Genomic DNA, 17,056 nt, shown 5'->3' on the forward strand with positions numbered 1-17,056 from the left:
CATTTAACCCTTTATTTTACAGACTATAGCGCCCAAATTTTGCACATACACACTACTAACATTAGTAGTGTGGAATATGCAAACAAAAAGGGGATATGAGATGGTTTTCTGTATGTAAACCATGTCTCATATCCTGTCGGGTTTGGGAAGGAGAAATGAAAAGCCGGCAATTGAATTACCGGCTTTTCTATAGAACACTGCTGCGTATTTCTCGCAACTCACACTGCTGGTCCGTGTGTAATCCGTATTTTTCTCGCCCCCATAGACTTTCATTGGTGATTTTTTTTGCGCAATACGGTGACAAACGCAGCATGCTGCGATTTTCTAAGGCCGTACAAGACCGTATAATACGGATCCGTAAAATACGGCTGATAGGAGCTGGGCCATAGAGAATCATTGGGCTGTGTGTTATGCGTATTTTACGGGTGTATGTTCTGCGCTCATACGTCCGTAAAACTCGCCAGTGTGACGCCGGCCTAAGCCTGCTGCCTCATTATAGTGAATGGCTCCCTCAGAGGGTTTCATCTGAATCACGTCACTCAGAGATTTAGATGGAAACCCCAAATTAAGTGGTCAGCGTAGAGCCCCAGATAAATGTGATCCCAAATGCTATTTAAAATGTTCCCAATAAAACCTTCAACTAAATCCACAAAAAAAAGCAATCCCTCACTCAGATCTGTCATCTGTTAACGGAAATATAGGGGGCTTCCACGTTACTGGTAGCACAAAGGCTCTGGAAAAGTGAAATGGCTCCTCACCTGCCAAAAGAAATTCAGCAAATTTTCCGCTCCCAAATCCAAATGCCCCTCCCTTCTGAGCCCCATAGTATACCTAAACCACATATTGTTCCACGTTTGGCATTTTTGAAGCGATGAGACCCGCCTAACTTATGGGGGCATGTGTCCAGAAACACAGGCTGGGCATAACATACTGGTGACTACAATGTACTCGTTACTACAGCGTACTGGTCATTACAACAGCAGTTTGCAATTTTCACTCTGCAACATTCATTGCTGCTTGTTTCTGGAAAATAGCAATGGAGTCAAAATCATCACTACAACTGTAGATAAATTCCCCAAGGGGTATAATTTCCAAACTGGGGTCACTTAAGGGGGAATTCTGCTCTTCTAGCAATTATGGGCTCTGTATATGAAGTCCGCAAACTGTTCTAGGAAAATCTGCTCTCCAGGAGGCAAATGGTGCTCTGTTCCTCCAGAGTTTCTCCATAATTGTACAGCCAGATATGGAGTATTGTCACGTTCAGTATAAATTGTGGGACAAATTTTGGGGCCATTTTTACCCACTTCTTGTGTTAAACTGTAGAATCTGGGACAAAATTTTGGTGGTAAAAATGTAGTTATTTTGTCTTCACTGTAAAATGGTATAAAATTCTGTGACACACCCATATTGTCAATATGATCACTGCACCCATAGATGAATTCATTGAGATGTGTAGTTTTGTAAAATGGGGTCAGTTATGGGGGGAGGGGGGGTTCTGCTGTTCTGGTACCTCATGGGCTCTCCCAGTTGGTCATGACACCTGCACACCATAACAAATAAAATCTGGCGCTCCTTGACTTCTGAGCTTTGCACTTGCCTGAAAAATATTTCCCAATTACATGCAGGGTATTGGCGCACTCAGGAAAAAATGGACCTCAGTTTGTTGTAAAAAAAAAAAAAAAAAAAGTACTACTAGCCCTTAGAAAAATTAAAAACTTGGAGCTGAAACAACATTTTAGTGGTAAAAATGTAATTTATTCTTTCTTCACCGCTCAGTGGTATAAAACTCTATGAGGCAAATGTGTTGTCAATATGATCACAGCACCCCTAGATGAATTCAATGAGGAGTGTAGTTTGTAAAAATGAGTTCACATATAGGAGTTTCTGTTATTCTGGTACCTCAGGGGCTCTGCCAATGTGACATAGCACCCTCAAACCATTCCAGCAAAATCTGAACTGCAATATGGTGCCTCTTCCCTTCTGAGCTTTGCACTGAGCCTCAAAAGTAGTATTCCCCCACATCAGCGTACTCAGGAGAAATTGTATGGTGCAATTTCTCCTGATACCCTTATGAAAATGCAGTATTTTGTGCTAAAAACATTTTTGGGGAAAATTTGATTTTTTTTATTTTTACGGCTCTACGTTATAAACTTCAGTGAAGCACCTGAGGGTTCAGTGTGTTCACCACACATCTAGATCAGTTCCCTGAGGGGTCTAGTTTCCAAAATGGTGTCACTTGTGGGGAATTTGCACTGTTTAGGCACATCAGAGGCTCTTCAAACACGACATGGCGTCCGCCAATTGATCCAGCAAATTTTGCATTCAAAAAGTCAAATGGCGCTCCTTCCCTTCCGAGCCCTGCCATGCGCCCAAATAGTGATTTTCTCCGTCATATGGGGTATCGACGTACTCGGGACAAATTGCACAACAAATTTTGGGGTCCATTTTTTCCTGTTACCCTTGTCAAAATAAAAAATTTTGGATCTAAAGTAAATTTTTGGGGAAAAATAGTTAAACGTTCATAAACTTCTTGAATGTGGTTTTGAGCACCTTGTGGGGTGCGGTTTTTAGAATGGGGTCACTTTTGGGTAGCTTCTATCATATAGACCCCTCAAAGTGACTTTAAATGTGACGTTTTCCCTAAAAAAAAAAAAAAGTGTAAAAATGAGAAATTGCTGGTCAACTTTTAACTCTTATATCTTCCTAACAAAAAAAAAATGTCAGTTCCAAAATTGTGCTGATGTAAAGTAAACAAGTAGACAGGTGGGAAATATTACTTATTAAGCATGTTGTGTGACATATCTCTGTAATTAAAAGGGAAACTGTCACCCCCCCAGGAATTTGTAACTAAGAGGAGGAGGTGCCCGGCGTGCACAGGCCCGGAGTGACGGCTGCATCTGATTAGAGGGGAAAGACCCGCCCCCGGGACCATCTCACAGGGGGCACATTTTATAAGAGTTTATTTCAGCGTGTGCAGGGAGCATAACTAAAAGAACCATTAGTTCTGCACAAGGTGGCTCTTTCAGTTACAAACGCCTGAGGGGGGTGACAGGTTCCCTTTAAGGGCATGGAAATTCAAAGTTGTAAAATTTTCGCCAAATTTCTGTATTTTTCATAAATAAACACAAGTCATATCAAAGTACGGTAATTGCTGCACTATCACAAAGTGCCATATGTCACACAAAAAAACAATCTACAAATCACTGGGATCTGTTGAAGCGTTCCAGAGTTATAACCTCATAAAGGGACAGTGGTCAGAATTGTAAAAACTTGACCTGGTCACTAACATGCAAACCACCCTCTGGGGTAAAGGGGTTAAACCCATAAAAAAATGTAATAAAACTGTAATGCTTAGGCTGTGTTCACACATAGCATAAATGCTTTTCTTCAGCAGGTGTCCGCACCAGAAGACGCAGTAACAACCTGCTCTGATTATTGCATGTTTCCTGCGTTTCTTTGATGCATTTTCCCCTTTATTTAATGTGATATTTGGGCAGATATGAAGCAGAGTTTTTAACGCTTGTTTAATATAGAAAAGTTTTAAATTTGCGAATAAAAATGAAACTTTTTTTCACTATTTTTTTTTTCAAGGGAACCTGTCACCCCCAAAATCGAAGGTGAGCTAAGCCCCTGATGCCGGTGGGCTTATCTACAGCATTCTGGAATGCTGTAGATAAGCCCCCGATGTATCCTGAAAGATGAGAAAAAGGTTAGATTATACTCACCCGGGGGCGGTCCTGCTGCGGTCCGGGGCCTCCCATCTTCATAGGATGACGTCCTCTTCTGGTCTCCATGTTGTGGCTCCGGCGCAGGCGTACTTTGTCTGCCCTGTTGAGGGCAGCGTAAAGTACTACAGTGCGCAGGCGCTGGGCCTCTCTGACCTTTCCCAGCGCCTGCGCACTGCAGTACTTTGCTCTGCCCTCAACAGGGCAGACAAACGACGCCTGCGGCGTGAAGACCAGAAGAGGACGTGATCTTAAAGGGAACCTACCACCCCGTTTTTTAAAAATTAGATAAACATAGTGTGACATAGGGGCAGAGCTGGGCTTTACATTAGGGCCTTTTCGGTGCCTTTACACCCCCGTTAGGCTGCCCAAATACCTTTGTGAAGTGGCCGTTTTCTGCTGTCAATCAAGTGGGTCAGGTCGGATGGGCGTGGTCACAGCGCTGTTTGTCCCCCAGATCAGGCTCATCATTACGTTGGTGGCGTAGTGGTGTGCGCATGTCCAGCAGGCGAATCCACTGCCCAGGAGATGAATAACGGCGCGGTCTTCGCTATTCAGCCGTTTACCGGTGGGCGCGGCCATCTTTCCTGTGGCCGCGCCTGCGCAGATGGAGATGTCTGCTGCCCGGGACTTCAGGAAAATGGCCGCCGCGATCTCCATCTGCGCACGCGCGGAATCCCGCGGCCATTTTCCTGAAGTCCCGGGCAGCAGACATCTCCATCTGCGCAGGCGCGGCCACAGGAAAGATGGCCGCGCCCACCGGTAAACGGCTGAATAGCGAAGACCGCGCCGTTATTCATCTACTGGGCAGTGGATTCGCCTGCTGGACATGCGCACACCACTACGCCACCAACGTAATGATGAGCCTGATCTGGGGGACAAACAGCGCTGTGACCACGCCCATCCGACCTGACCCACTTGATTGACAGCAGAAAACGGCCACTTCACAAAGGTATTTGGGCAGCCTAACGGGGGTGTAAAGGCACCGAAAAGGCCCTAATGTAAAGCCCAGCTCTGCCCCTATGTCACACTATGTTTATCTAATTTTTAAAAAACGGGGTGGTAGGTTCCCTTTAAGAAGATGGGAGGCCCCGGACTGGACCGGACCGGACCGCCCCTGGGTGAGTATAATCTAACCTCTCTTTCTCATCTTTCAGGATACATTGGGGGCTTATCTGCAGCATTACAGAATGCTGTAGATAAGCCCCTGATGCCGGTGGGCTTAGCTCAACTTCCATTTTGGGGGTGACAGGTTCCCTTTAACACTCAATGACATTCAGAATTGCGGACTCCCAAGAAGCGCTGAGCTCTTGTTCAGTGGAGCTCTGAGGGTGTACGGCCAATGTAACAGGAGACATGACGGGAGGAGGCGACAGACTGGGATTCTCCGGTTCCGTACCTGCTCCAGGACTTCATGCAACCCGGCGCTCACAAATTAATTCCTTTACTTCAGGGCAGACGGAAGTGACTAGAACAGAGTTGATTTCTTGAGGAATGATGTCACAGGAAGGGGCGGGGTCTCCTGTAGTCCTGTGAAGACCCCATATTATGATGTAGCGTTGTGCACAGGCTGCTGGAAACTTCGTCGTGACTAGATCGGAGTTGATTATTTGAGGTCCTCATTTTAGCCACTCGGTTCTAGACGGCTCACCCGACATCAGGAATCAGCGTTGTGCTCAGGCAGCTGGAGAGGAGGGAAATACTATGGATCCGTGTACAGATGGGAATGAGGGCACAGGACTCAGTGTGAATGCTCCAGGCTGTATTTTGGAAAGAGTTACTGTTACTTGAGTGGGACTGTGTGGTAATGAGGATATGATGAGGGGCTCTGTGGAAAAGGGGGACAGCATGAGGGGCTCTGTGGAGAAGGGGGACACGATGAGGGGCTTTGTGGAAAAGGGGGACACGATGAGGGGCTCTGTGGAGAAGGGGGATATGATGAGGGGCTTTGTGGAAAAGGGGGACACGATGAGGGGCTCTGTGGAGAAGGGGGACACGATGAGGGGCTCTGTGGAGAAGGGGGACACGATGGGGGGCTTTGTGGAGAAGGGGGACACGATGGGGGGCTTTGTGGAGAAGGGGGACACGATGGGGGGCTTTGTGGAGAAGGGGGACACGATGGGGGGGCTTTGTGGAGAAGGGGGACACGATGGGGGGCTTTGTGGAGAAGGGGGGCATGATGAGGCGCTGTGTGAGGAAGGGGGTGATGTAACTCCCTTGTAGATAAAATAGAAAAAAAAACAGCTTATCCAAGCTCTAGGTGCACAGAATCCCTGGGTTGGGTTGCGAGCTTGCATAGCTTGGCCAAAATATCAACCAATACCTCACATATTTATATGTATTTTGTACGATGCTGAAGTTGGTTTCTTGGGCTGCTTTCACACATCAGTTTTTTGCCGTCAGGCACAATCCGTGTGTTGAAAAAAATGGATCTGTCGCAGATTGTGAAAAACGGATGAGACGTTTCCGTTTTTTCGATGGATCCGACTAGCTGACACAGCTAATTGGATCCTAAAAAAAAAATTGGAGCATGCTCAGTTAAAAAAAATGGAATCCGTCGCCGGATTCCGTCATTTAACGGATCCGGTGCCCATAGGCTTCCATTCTAGGAAACAACGTTTTTTCGACCGACACAAAAAACGTTACTATGTCTGTTTTCTCCGGCCGCCGGACAAATCAATTTTCGACGGATCCGGCGTAAAATTGATGAAACGTGAGGCCATCCATCGCTAATACAAGTCTGAGAAAAAAACTGATCCGGTGGCAACTTTTGCCGGATCCGTTTTTTTCAAAATTCGCCGGATTGTGCCTGACGGCAAAAAACTGATGTGTGAAAGTAGCCTTATTCGTCCAGTTTTTTATTCGGAGCTGAAGTTGGTTTCTTATTCGTCAGTTTCTTATTTGGCAATTTTTTCTTTTCTGTTTTTTTATAGGTTTAACAACAAAAAACAAGCATCACAGTAGTAACATACAATGCAGTGAGGTGCCCTGATGTGAATACACTTAAAAACAGCTACAACAATTATAAAAAATGGGCATCAAAGTGGGCACCGAAGGGCATTAATGAAAGGGTTAAATGACTTTTGGGCCACTTATCTCCCTCTAAAAATACACAGATAGTGATCCCCCGCACCAAACCCAGATCCTTACAGCCTGGCCCAAATGGGTTCTGGGCATCAGAATTGGCATCGAAGTGGGCAAACAGCCAATTTTCACAGATTTGAATAAGTAACATGTTTTTAAAGGGTTAAATGACTTTGGGCCACTGATTCCACACCACCATTACATACATAGAGATACCCCGCATCAAACCCAGGTCCCTCCAACCTGGGCCAAATGGGTTCTTGTCATCAGAATTGGCATCAAAATGGGCAAACAGCCAACTTTCACAGATTTGAATAATTGATGTTTTTAAGGGATGCCCAGAACCCATTTGGGTCAGGCTGGAGGGGCCTGGGTTTCATGCAGGGCATAAATGTCTGTGTATTCTTTGTGTGAGATAAGTGACCCAAAGTCATTTAACCCCTTAAAAACATCAGTTACTTATTCAACTCTGTGAAAATGGGCTGTGCCCACTTTGATGCCAATTCTGATGCCCAGAACCCATTTGGGCCAGACTGGAGTGACCTGGATTTGATGCGGGCCATAACTATCTGTGTATTCTTAGTGTGAGATCACTATGTAATGGTGGTGTGGAATCAGTGACCCAAAGTCATTTAACAATTCCATTAATGCCCTTCGGTGCCCACTTTGATACCTATTTTTGTAGCTGTTTTTAAGTGTATTCACATCAGTGCATCTCGCTGCATTGTATGTTATTATTGTGATGATTATTTTTTGTTGTTAACCCTATAAAAAAAACAGAAAAGAAAAAATTACCAAATAAGAAACCAACTTCAGCATCGTGTATTTTGTGCACTTTATTTTTCAGGGTGCAGCCAAGCCCAGCACGTTGGGTCTTGTATACACAGGTGTTCACATAGGATGCTCGGGGAGAGTGCTGGCCAGCACCTAATCGAATAGTATGGGTGTGACTAATAGGCTGAGAACCAGACACTGTGCATTACCTACACGTGAACAGGGCCCTATAGAGGCCTCTATTGTGCAAATGTATACAAAGCAGTCAGCCCCTCCATGAACTGGTAGGTTGTGATTGGCTGTCTAGTATTTTGCTCCTGTGTTTTGCAACATCTTTGCTATATGGGCTGGCTGAATCCTGTAGTGCATTTGTTCTTAGACCTGGGCAGGTAAGAGGTGCTGCCCCTTTTTCAGCTGTATTTTTTAATTTTTGGAGGATTTTTGGTCCTCTTCTGTGGCTTTGCTACTAAGTTTATCTCTAATGTGGCTTAGTTCTACTTATTAGTTTGAAAAGTTCATTGTTATAGACTTGTATGTGTCAATATTTTATATCTTTCTCCTTTTTGTTATTCATTTGTTTTAATAAAAGTAAGTTTCTTTCTCGCTTCATTGGGGGACACAGGTAACCATGGGTGTATGCTGCTGTCACTAGGAAGCTGACACTATGCAAATAAAGAAGAAGTAACTCCTCCCCGGCAGTATACACCCTCCGACAGGCACCAGGCAACTCAGTTTTTGCTTAGTGTCTGTAGGAGGCGGACCTGGATCTAACCCCAGATCTGCATTTCTTTTACAGGGATTTATTGTTTGCTATTAATCATTTCCCCTTTCTTTTTCAGACCTTTTTCTTCAGGGTAACAGGGTGCAGTATTCTCACCCTGTTTTCCCCACTTTGAGCGACCGAGAGAGCAGTGTGGTTTCACCCACATCGCACCCTCTCTGACCCGCTGGGCAGGACTTTGTCCCCTGTCACCCTTTCGGGTGTTCAGGGTGACCCTTTCTTCGGTGGCCAGTCCGGCCCGTTTCCCCTCCTCATCCCTCTCCTCGGAGAGGGCTGAGAGGAAGACGGCGGTCACATCCAGTGACCCTCTCCCCACTGGTTAGGGGTCGACACCGTCTTCTGCGCCGGAGAGTCGTGGCGCGGGAAGGAGGACTACTTCAAGGACCCTCTCTCTCTACCAGGGATCCTGATGGTTCCTCATCTGCAGGTAGGGATCCTTCAATCAACAAACGACCCCCCCCTTCCCTCCCCCCACCAATGTCTCTGCCCGGCGGCGATCTCCTCTTACCAGAGGGGAGCATCTGACAGGGGAGTGGGCCGCATATTCGGGCGTCGGGATGTGCTACCACGTAGGGATGGGAGCAGGAACGCTGGCACTTTTCCCCCCTCCTTATTCAAACTTGCAGGCGCGGTATAGCGGCCAGGACGCTTTCAGTTTTACAGGGGGCGTTCCTTTCTCCCCCCCCCCCCCCTTCGGTCCTGTGCACGCCCACAGCGTCGCACTGTCTCCGCGCTCTTTTCTCCTGCTTCCTGCTCCCTGTCAGCGTCTGCTCACCGCGTGGGACACAGGATTTCTCGGGGGAACACAGGCACCTGCGGCTACCGCTATCGCTGTCCTTCAGCAGGCTCAGCGCTACTACCTACTCCACCTGGCAGTATTCTCCGGGGACAAGGTAATATCCACCTATGTCCGACCCCACCCCGGCCTTTGCCCCTTCGGCCATCCATTACGCCTGCGCTCACTGTAAGAAAAAGTGGGTCTCAGGTCAGCCATCTCCTTTCTGCCCGTCCTGCGTTCCTCCCACCCTGTCAGTGCCCCAGGAAGCTTCTAGATCCCGGGATGAGGGCACCCCCCTCCCCCGGAGTGGGCTGTTGCAATGTCTCAATCATTGTCCGACCTGACTAAGGTTTCTCAGTCCCTGGTCCAGGCACTTGAACGCATCCCGCTTCTCTCGAATGCCACCAGTGCCACGAACGCCTCACACGGCGATTCGCTCGCACCTGTCCTAGACCCTCACAGAGGCAGACCGGACAAAAGAGACAGAAAGAGGACCTTATCTAGATCTCTCTCCTGTTCACCGGACCACATCGGGATTCCCCTATCTGCCCGTTCCCCCTCCTCACAGGCAGACCTCGGGTCTGACGTAACGTCTCAGTCGGAATCTGACTTGGATGCAGATCAGACTTCTGGAGCACAGGACATGGTCGATAGCCTTATTTCAGCTATCGATCAGATGCTTGATCTTAAGGAAGATGAGGCAAGCTCTCAGGACGTCTCCGTTGCTTTTAAACGGACTAAACATCCCTCTAGGGGTTTTCCTAATCACAAAGAGTTTGACAGCACTACCTCCACTAACTCGGAAACCCTGGAGATTTCGCTGGCAGGAAAATACCTCATGAATGCATATCTTGATGCAGCGGCCTGCTCTACCAGGGCTAACAGCAACATTGTCGCCATTCGCCGGATTCTTTGGCTAAAGGCGTGGAACGCTGACCCCACATCTAAGAAATCGCTCACTGGTCTGCCCTTCCAGGGCTCCAGACTCTTCGGCTCGCAGCTAGATCAAATGATCTCGGACGCTACTGGCGGTAAGAGTACCTCCTTACCCCAGTCCAAGCCGAAACGTCCCTTCAACAGGAGGGGCCCCCAGTCCTTTCGTCCCTTTCAGTCTTTTGCCTCTTCGGGAAACCCCGTCCAGGACCGTTCCTCCTCACAAGGGGACCGAAGAAAACCTTCTTTCAGGCCTCCGCCACGCTGGAGAGCCAAGAGCCACCCCGCAAAACCATCGGGATCTCAGGGCCACAGGTTTTCTAATAAATGAACTCCTTCCAGGGTGGGAGGCCGCCTTCTTCTATTCTCAGAGGTTTGGCTTTCAGTAGTCGACGACGGCTGGGTCAGGGAGATCGTCACGTCGGGCTACAAAATAGAATTTTCTTCGCCCCCAGGAAGACGTTTCATGCTCTTGTCCTTCCAAACAGCCCTCTCATCTCCCAGGGCTTCTCCAGGCCGTCGATTCGCTCCTCGCCTCGGGAGTCGTAGTGCCGGTGCCTTTTCGCCAGCGGTTTTCCGGGTTTTATTCAAACCTGTTCGTGGTTCCAAAAAAGGACGGCTCTCTCCATCCGATTCTGGATCTCAAGCGATTGAACCGCCACCTTCGGATTCGACACTTCAAAATGGAATCTCTGCGCTCGGTGATTGCGTCCATGGAGCCGGGAGAGTTTCTGTGCTCAGTGGGCATTCGGGATGCGTACCTTCACATTCCGATTTGCGTACAGCATCAGAGGTTCCTCCGGTTCGCGATCAGGGAGCATCATTACCAGTTCACTGCCCTCCCCTTCGGGCTGGCATCTGCTCCCAGGGTCTTTACGAAGGTCATGGCAGCTGTCATGGCCATTCTGCGTTCAAAAGGGATTCTGGTAATCCCATACCTCGACGACCTCTTGATCAAGGGCTCATCCCAGCGGGATTGCAGCCAGAGCCTCCAGCTTACTCTGGACACCCTAGTTCGCCTAGGCTGGTTGAACTACCAGAAGTCTTCCTTGATTCCAACCCAGCGGCTGGAGTTCCTAGGCATGGAATTCGATACCTTTCGGGCTCAGGTCTTCCTTCCCAAGGAGAAGTTTCTTTCTCTTCGTCGGGGTGTCAGAGCGCTAAAGGGTCCAAGCCCTCTGTCCCTTCGTCTAGCCATGAGGGTTCTGGGGAGAATGGTCGCTTCTATGGAAGCGGTCCCCTATGCTCAGTTCCACTCTCATCCCCTCCAGCTGGCTCTTCTGTCTGCCTGGGACAGGAATCCGCTTTCCCTGGACCGTCCGTTTCGCCTCTCTCCCAGGGTGAGGCAGTCTCTCACTTGGTGGACGCTGTCCACCTCTATTCTACGCGGGAGGTCATTTCTCCCTCCCCACTGGCAGGTGATTACCACCGACGCCAGTCTCCAGGGTTGGGGAGCGGTCTTTCTCCACCTCACAGCCCAGGGCCGCTGGACTGCTCAAGAGGCGTGCCTCTCGATCAACCTCTTGGAAATCAGAGCCATCTTCCTAGCCCTCATCCGCTGGGAGTCCCTCCTCTCGGGAAAGTCGGTCCGCATTCAGTCGGACAATGCCACGGCCGTGGCATACATAAATCACCAAGGGGGGACTCGCAGCAGTCAAGTCATGGCGGAAGTGGCAAAAATTCTCCGCTGGGCGGAGGGTCACATTCCCTCTCTGTCAGCCGTCCACATCCCAGGGGTGGACAATTGGGAGGCCGACTTTCTAAGTCACCAGGGCATCGTGGCGGGCGAGTGGTCTCTTCCCGCAATCTTCAGCCAGATTTGCCAGCGGTGGGGCGTTCCAGGCGTCGACTTGATGGCCTCCCGGGCAAACCACAAGGTTCCCCAGTACGTCTCCAGGTCTCGGGACCCGATGGCCGTCGGATGCGACGCTCTCATGATCTTAGGCCCAGTTCCGGATGCCCTATCTGTTCCCGCCTCTCCCTCTGATCCCAAGGGTCTTAAAGAATATCAAGTCGGAAGGGGTCCCCGTACTCTTGGTAGCTCCAGATTGGCATCGCAGGGCCTGGTACGCAGAGCTGATGAACATGTTATCGGACGTTCCTTGGAGACTTCCGGATCTTCCGGACCTTCTTTCACAGGGGCCCCTCTCCCACCCGAATTCTCGGTTGCAGAATTTAACGGTATGGCCGCTGAGGCCGCGGTCCTGAAGAACGCGGGTTTTTCTCATAGCGTCATCCAGACTATGATAAGAGCGAGAAAACTGGCCTCCTCGCGTGTCTACCACAGATGTTGGAAGGCCTTTTTCCAATGGTGTCGGGATAACAGTCTGTTTCCTATGACCTTTTCCCTTCCTTCCCTTCTCAGCTTTCATCAAACGGGCCTAGATTCGGGTCTTTCCCTTAGCACCTTGAAGGGTCAGATCTCCGCTCTATCCATTCTTTTTCAAAGAGACCTGGCTTCCCTGCCTCAGGTGAGGACCTTCATCCAGGGGGTCGCTCATATAGCTCCCCCTTACCGTTCTCCTGTTGAGCCTTGGGATCTCAACCTCGTCTTAGACGCCCTACAGCGGGCGCCCTTTGAACCGCTTCAGGACGTTTCATTCTCACTTCTATCCTGGAAGGTAGCCTTTTTGGTCGCCATCACCTCCATTAGAAGGGATTCAGAGCTGGCGGCATTATCCTGTCCTTCTCCCTTTCTAGTCCTGCATCAGGACAAGGTGGTTCTTCGTCCGGTTCCTTCCTTCTTACCAAAGGTCAGGGCTGTATTTGGCCTTCATGCTGCCCTAGGCACTTTTCGTGGTTGCGCCCCTTACTGACGTCACACACTGAGGCTGTGCACACAACATCTATTTAAGGCAGATGCACTCTGTAAAACGCTTTAAAAAGCGCTAATTAAACACTAAAAGAATAAACGCCCACTAAAAGAATGAACGCCTGCACTTGCTGCACACAGGTTCAGTCTTTTTGAGTGTTTTTTTTTTTTTTAAACACCTTTAGCTTTTCAAAGTCATCTATAGGAATATGCCCCCTAATCCCTATTCTAAGGTGTCAGCCACCCCCAAATCGCCAGCCTGCATAGCACCAGCCTCCAGGGGCTGGCTGGCAAATTTTAGCCTTGGGGCAAGCACACAGCAGTAGCCCATGAGTAGCGGCCCATCGTTAAAAAGGTTGTCCGATCTTAAGTTACAAGTCTAATGTCACTATATGTGAATCCTCACACCATGTGCACTGTGCGCTGTGAGGATTCTCTGGTGCTGGTGGTGGGATCGGGCAGTTATGTGATCAAGTATGTGATATGTATATTCCCAGCCACATTACAACTACTGTTTCTGGCCTTGCTCAATACAGGTATATTAAGTGAGGCCGAGCAAGGCTAGTTGTCATGTATGCAAATCACATACCTGAAGTCACACGCCTGCCGAATCACCACAGTACTGCGAGCAATGTGAGGATTCACTAGTCTGCAGTCACAGAGTGACTTGTAACTTAAAACTGGACAGCCCCTTTAACATGTTTACCTCTGGCTGCTTCATAGCGTATATGCTCAGATGAGCGTTTCTATTGATCAGACAAATCACATATGTTCTTGTGTTATTATTTTTAAACTGGATACACATTTTCAGATATGTAGTAAAGCAAAGTATGTTATGCTTATCATCATTACCTAGGATTTGGTTTTGTTTTTTTTTACAATGCTCTATACTGGTCACACTGTGACCTGCCTACAGAACCTCAGATATCACATATGGAACCATATAATTTTCAGTTTTAACATAGCCATGAAGCACATTATGGTTTGCTACATGTGTACATGATCAGAACCAGTAATAGAATGAAGTGACAAAACCGTCAGTAGATAAATGTAGCGCCAGAACCACCGACAAGTAGATAAATGCAGAGACAGAACCACCACCAGTAGATGAATGCAGTGACAGAACCACCATCAGTAGATGAATGCAGGGACAGAACCACCATCAGTAGATGAATGCAGGGACAGAACCACCATCAGTAGATGAATGCAGGGACAGAACCACCATCAGTAGATGAATGCAGGGACAGAACCACCATCAGTAGATGAATGCAGGGACAGAACCACCATCAGTAGATGAATGCAGGGACAGAACCACCATCAGTAGATGAATGCAGGGACAGAACCACCATCAGTAGATGAATGCAGGGACAGAACCACCATCAGTAGATGAATGCAGGGACAGAACCACCATCAGTAGATGAATGCAGGGACAGAACCACCATCAGTAGATGAATGCAGGGACAGACCCACCATCAGTAGATGAATGCAGGGACAGACCCACCATCAGTAGATGAATGCAGGGACAGAACCACCATCAGTAGATGAATGCAGGGACAGAACCACCATCAGTAGATGAATGCAGGGACAGACCCACCATCAGTAGATGAATGCAGGGACAGACCCACCATCAGTAGATGAATGCAGGGACAGAACCACCATCAGTAGATGTATGCAGGGTCAGACCCACCATCAGTAGATGAATGCAGCACCACACTTATTACGGTGGTCAATTTCAGTGTTAGATCAGCCCCATGATACACTTGTATGACATGAACATGTACCTCCCAGTATGTCCTTAACTATGGTAAGGAGATACTGGGAGTTGTTGTTACCTTCATCATCAGACTGTGGACCATACAGGAACCTCACTACTTATGAGATGATGTACTAAGCCCATTGGGGCTAAACGTTTTGGGTGTTGGCCGGTGATCCGCAGCCCCTGTCCTCACTGGGCATGATTTTGTATTTTTGTGTTTTTTAAACGTTTTTAATATTTTTGTGTGGTTTACATATAGTCTAATAACATTTGATATATTTTTTATGGTGATCCCTGCATGAATGCATGATGGTCACATGTCTGCTCAGTCTAAAGTGCTGCCGGCTTTTGAACGTAGGTGATTTCTCATGTGTTGATTGAACCGTGCAGAATCACCATGTCCAATACAATGTACTGGTGAAATTTACCTTGCGAACATGGAGCATCTCCGCAAGATAAATAGACATGCTGCAGTCCGTAAAAGACGTGCCGCACATGTGTTTCCGCAGGGAAGCCGGAGGCGTCATTGCATGCATAGTGGAGATGGGATTTCATGAAATCCCATCCACTATGCTGTAACATCTGGATGCAGCGGGTGTACGCAGCATCCAACCCGCAGCGAGCACTGAATGTGGGAACGTACCCACACACTCTCATGCACACACACTCTTAGGGCTCATACTCACATGCGAGAAACTCGGACGGAGTCTCGCACATCAATACCCGGCACTGCACCCGGCACTCAGATCTGAGCGTTCAGCTGCATGTATTTCTATGCAGCTGAACGCTCCAATCAGAGTGCCAGCGGCAGTGCCGGGTATTGACGTCTGAGACTTGTCCGAGTTTCTCGCATGTGAGTATGAGCCCTTACACACTCATACACACACACACACACACACACACACACACACACACAATGCCATGCGGCTGCCCTCGTGAACTACTAACACCATGGCCCATTCCCTATACACAGCAAATGACAGATCTCTATTCTTCAGCAGCTCAGCTTCTGCTCCTCATCGGAGCGCTGCTCACCATTCTTCACGCCGGCCACTGCGTCCCCGCCTCTTCTGCGCCGCTCTGCGTTGCATCATTCTGTGACCTCACCACTCTGCTGCACGCTAGGCTGCGGCACGGGAACAACTGCGATGCTCTGCGCCAGATATCATGCATTCAAATGTAGTCGTGTCTCAAAGAGACAGAAGGAGTCTGTCAGCCAGGCTGCAAATTAAGTTTTGGCGGCCGCAATCAAAAGTACAGTGCCAATCCTCCAGCGGCCCTGAAGAGCTGCCTGGGGACCGGCCCAGGGGGGGGAAATGCATCCTTGCCACCCAGCCTCCCCTGTTCCCCTGTCACCGGTATATAGCACCAGCCTCCCTTGTCACCAGCCTCCTCCCCATCTTCAGCTCTAAGAGCAGTGTAGTTTATCAATCCAGTTTATCAATGCAGTTTTGAAGTGAAGACTGTAATAAAAAAACAACAACTTTGGGCTGTCTTGTAATGTGATCCTTCCTTATTTAGCATTGGTGATGCAGCGTATAAATAGAAACAGTGTAGTAACTTCGGTTACTATACCTTTAAGAAGCTTCAAGATTGTGCAGACAATGCGGTGGATAGCTGTAATCCGAGATCCAGGGGGGAAGCGGGGCGGTGAGGAGAGTGCAGCTGTAGGTTTTAGGAAGTGAAGCAGCAAGGAGCCATGAAGGATGACAGGATGATAAAATGAAAGCACCGCGTGTACAGAGCCAGGGACGCTCTGGCTGATAGCGTCCCTGGATACCAGGGAAATCCAAGATGGATGGCGGCAACTGCAAGGAGTGTGACCTCACAAGGTACGGAGGCCTGGAAATGCCAAAAATCCAACCTATTTCATGGGTTGTCTAACGGAGGGAGGGAAGGGGAGTTTAAAAAAAAAAAAAAAAAAAGAAGTTCTCTGTCTTGGTGCCGCCCCCTGCAGCCTCCCGCCCCTAGGCACGTGCCCTCCAGTGCCTAGTGGCAAATACGGCCCTGCCAAAGGTTGTCTCATCTTTTCATATCAACGAGGACATTGTCCTCCCATCCTTTTGCCCTTCCCCGGTTCATCCATTGGAGAAATCCCTTCACAAGCTGGATGTGGTCAGTGCTATCCAGATTTACATCGCCAGAACTGCCTCTTTTCGTCAGGCCGATCCTCTGTTTGTCTCGGATGGGCATCGAAAGGGACTTCCTGCCTCCAAGTCCATGATTGCTCGTTGGATCCGTTCGGCGGTTCTGGAGGCATACCGTGCCCAAGACAAACAGCCTCCTTCGGGGGTGAAGGCTCACTCTACCCGGGCAGTGGGAGCTTCCTGGGCAGTTCGTCACCAAGCTTCGGCCTCGCAGGCTTGCAAGGCCGCTACTTGGTCATCCATGCACACCTTTGTCAAATTCTATG

General features: G+C 48.7%; 1 protein-coding gene across 3 annotated transcripts in view; it reads right to left on the minus strand.

Annotated features, from left to right (window-relative positions):
* The window catches only part of SERHL2 (serine hydrolase like 2), a 208,508-nt gene extending 192,084 nt beyond the window's left edge, over nucleotides 1-16,424 (minus strand). The window contains exon 1 of one of the 3 annotated variants that reach the window (XM_077277341.1): nucleotides 16,219-16,424. The gene's annotated coding sequence lies outside the window, so the exon portion shown is untranslated. Of the gene's footprint in view, nucleotides 1-5,124; nucleotides 5,215-16,218 lie in introns of those variants that run through there. The other 2 variants (XM_077277342.1, XM_077277340.1) reach the window with 2 other exon arrangements.
* Nucleotides 16,425-17,056: the final 632 nt, after the last annotated feature.

This window comes from Ranitomeya variabilis, chromosome 8 (genome assembly GCF_051348905.1).
Source record: "Ranitomeya variabilis isolate aRanVar5 chromosome 8, aRanVar5.hap1, whole genome shotgun sequence".
In the NCBI taxonomy this organism is placed as follows: domain Eukaryota; kingdom Metazoa; phylum Chordata; class Amphibia; order Anura; family Dendrobatidae; genus Ranitomeya; species Ranitomeya variabilis.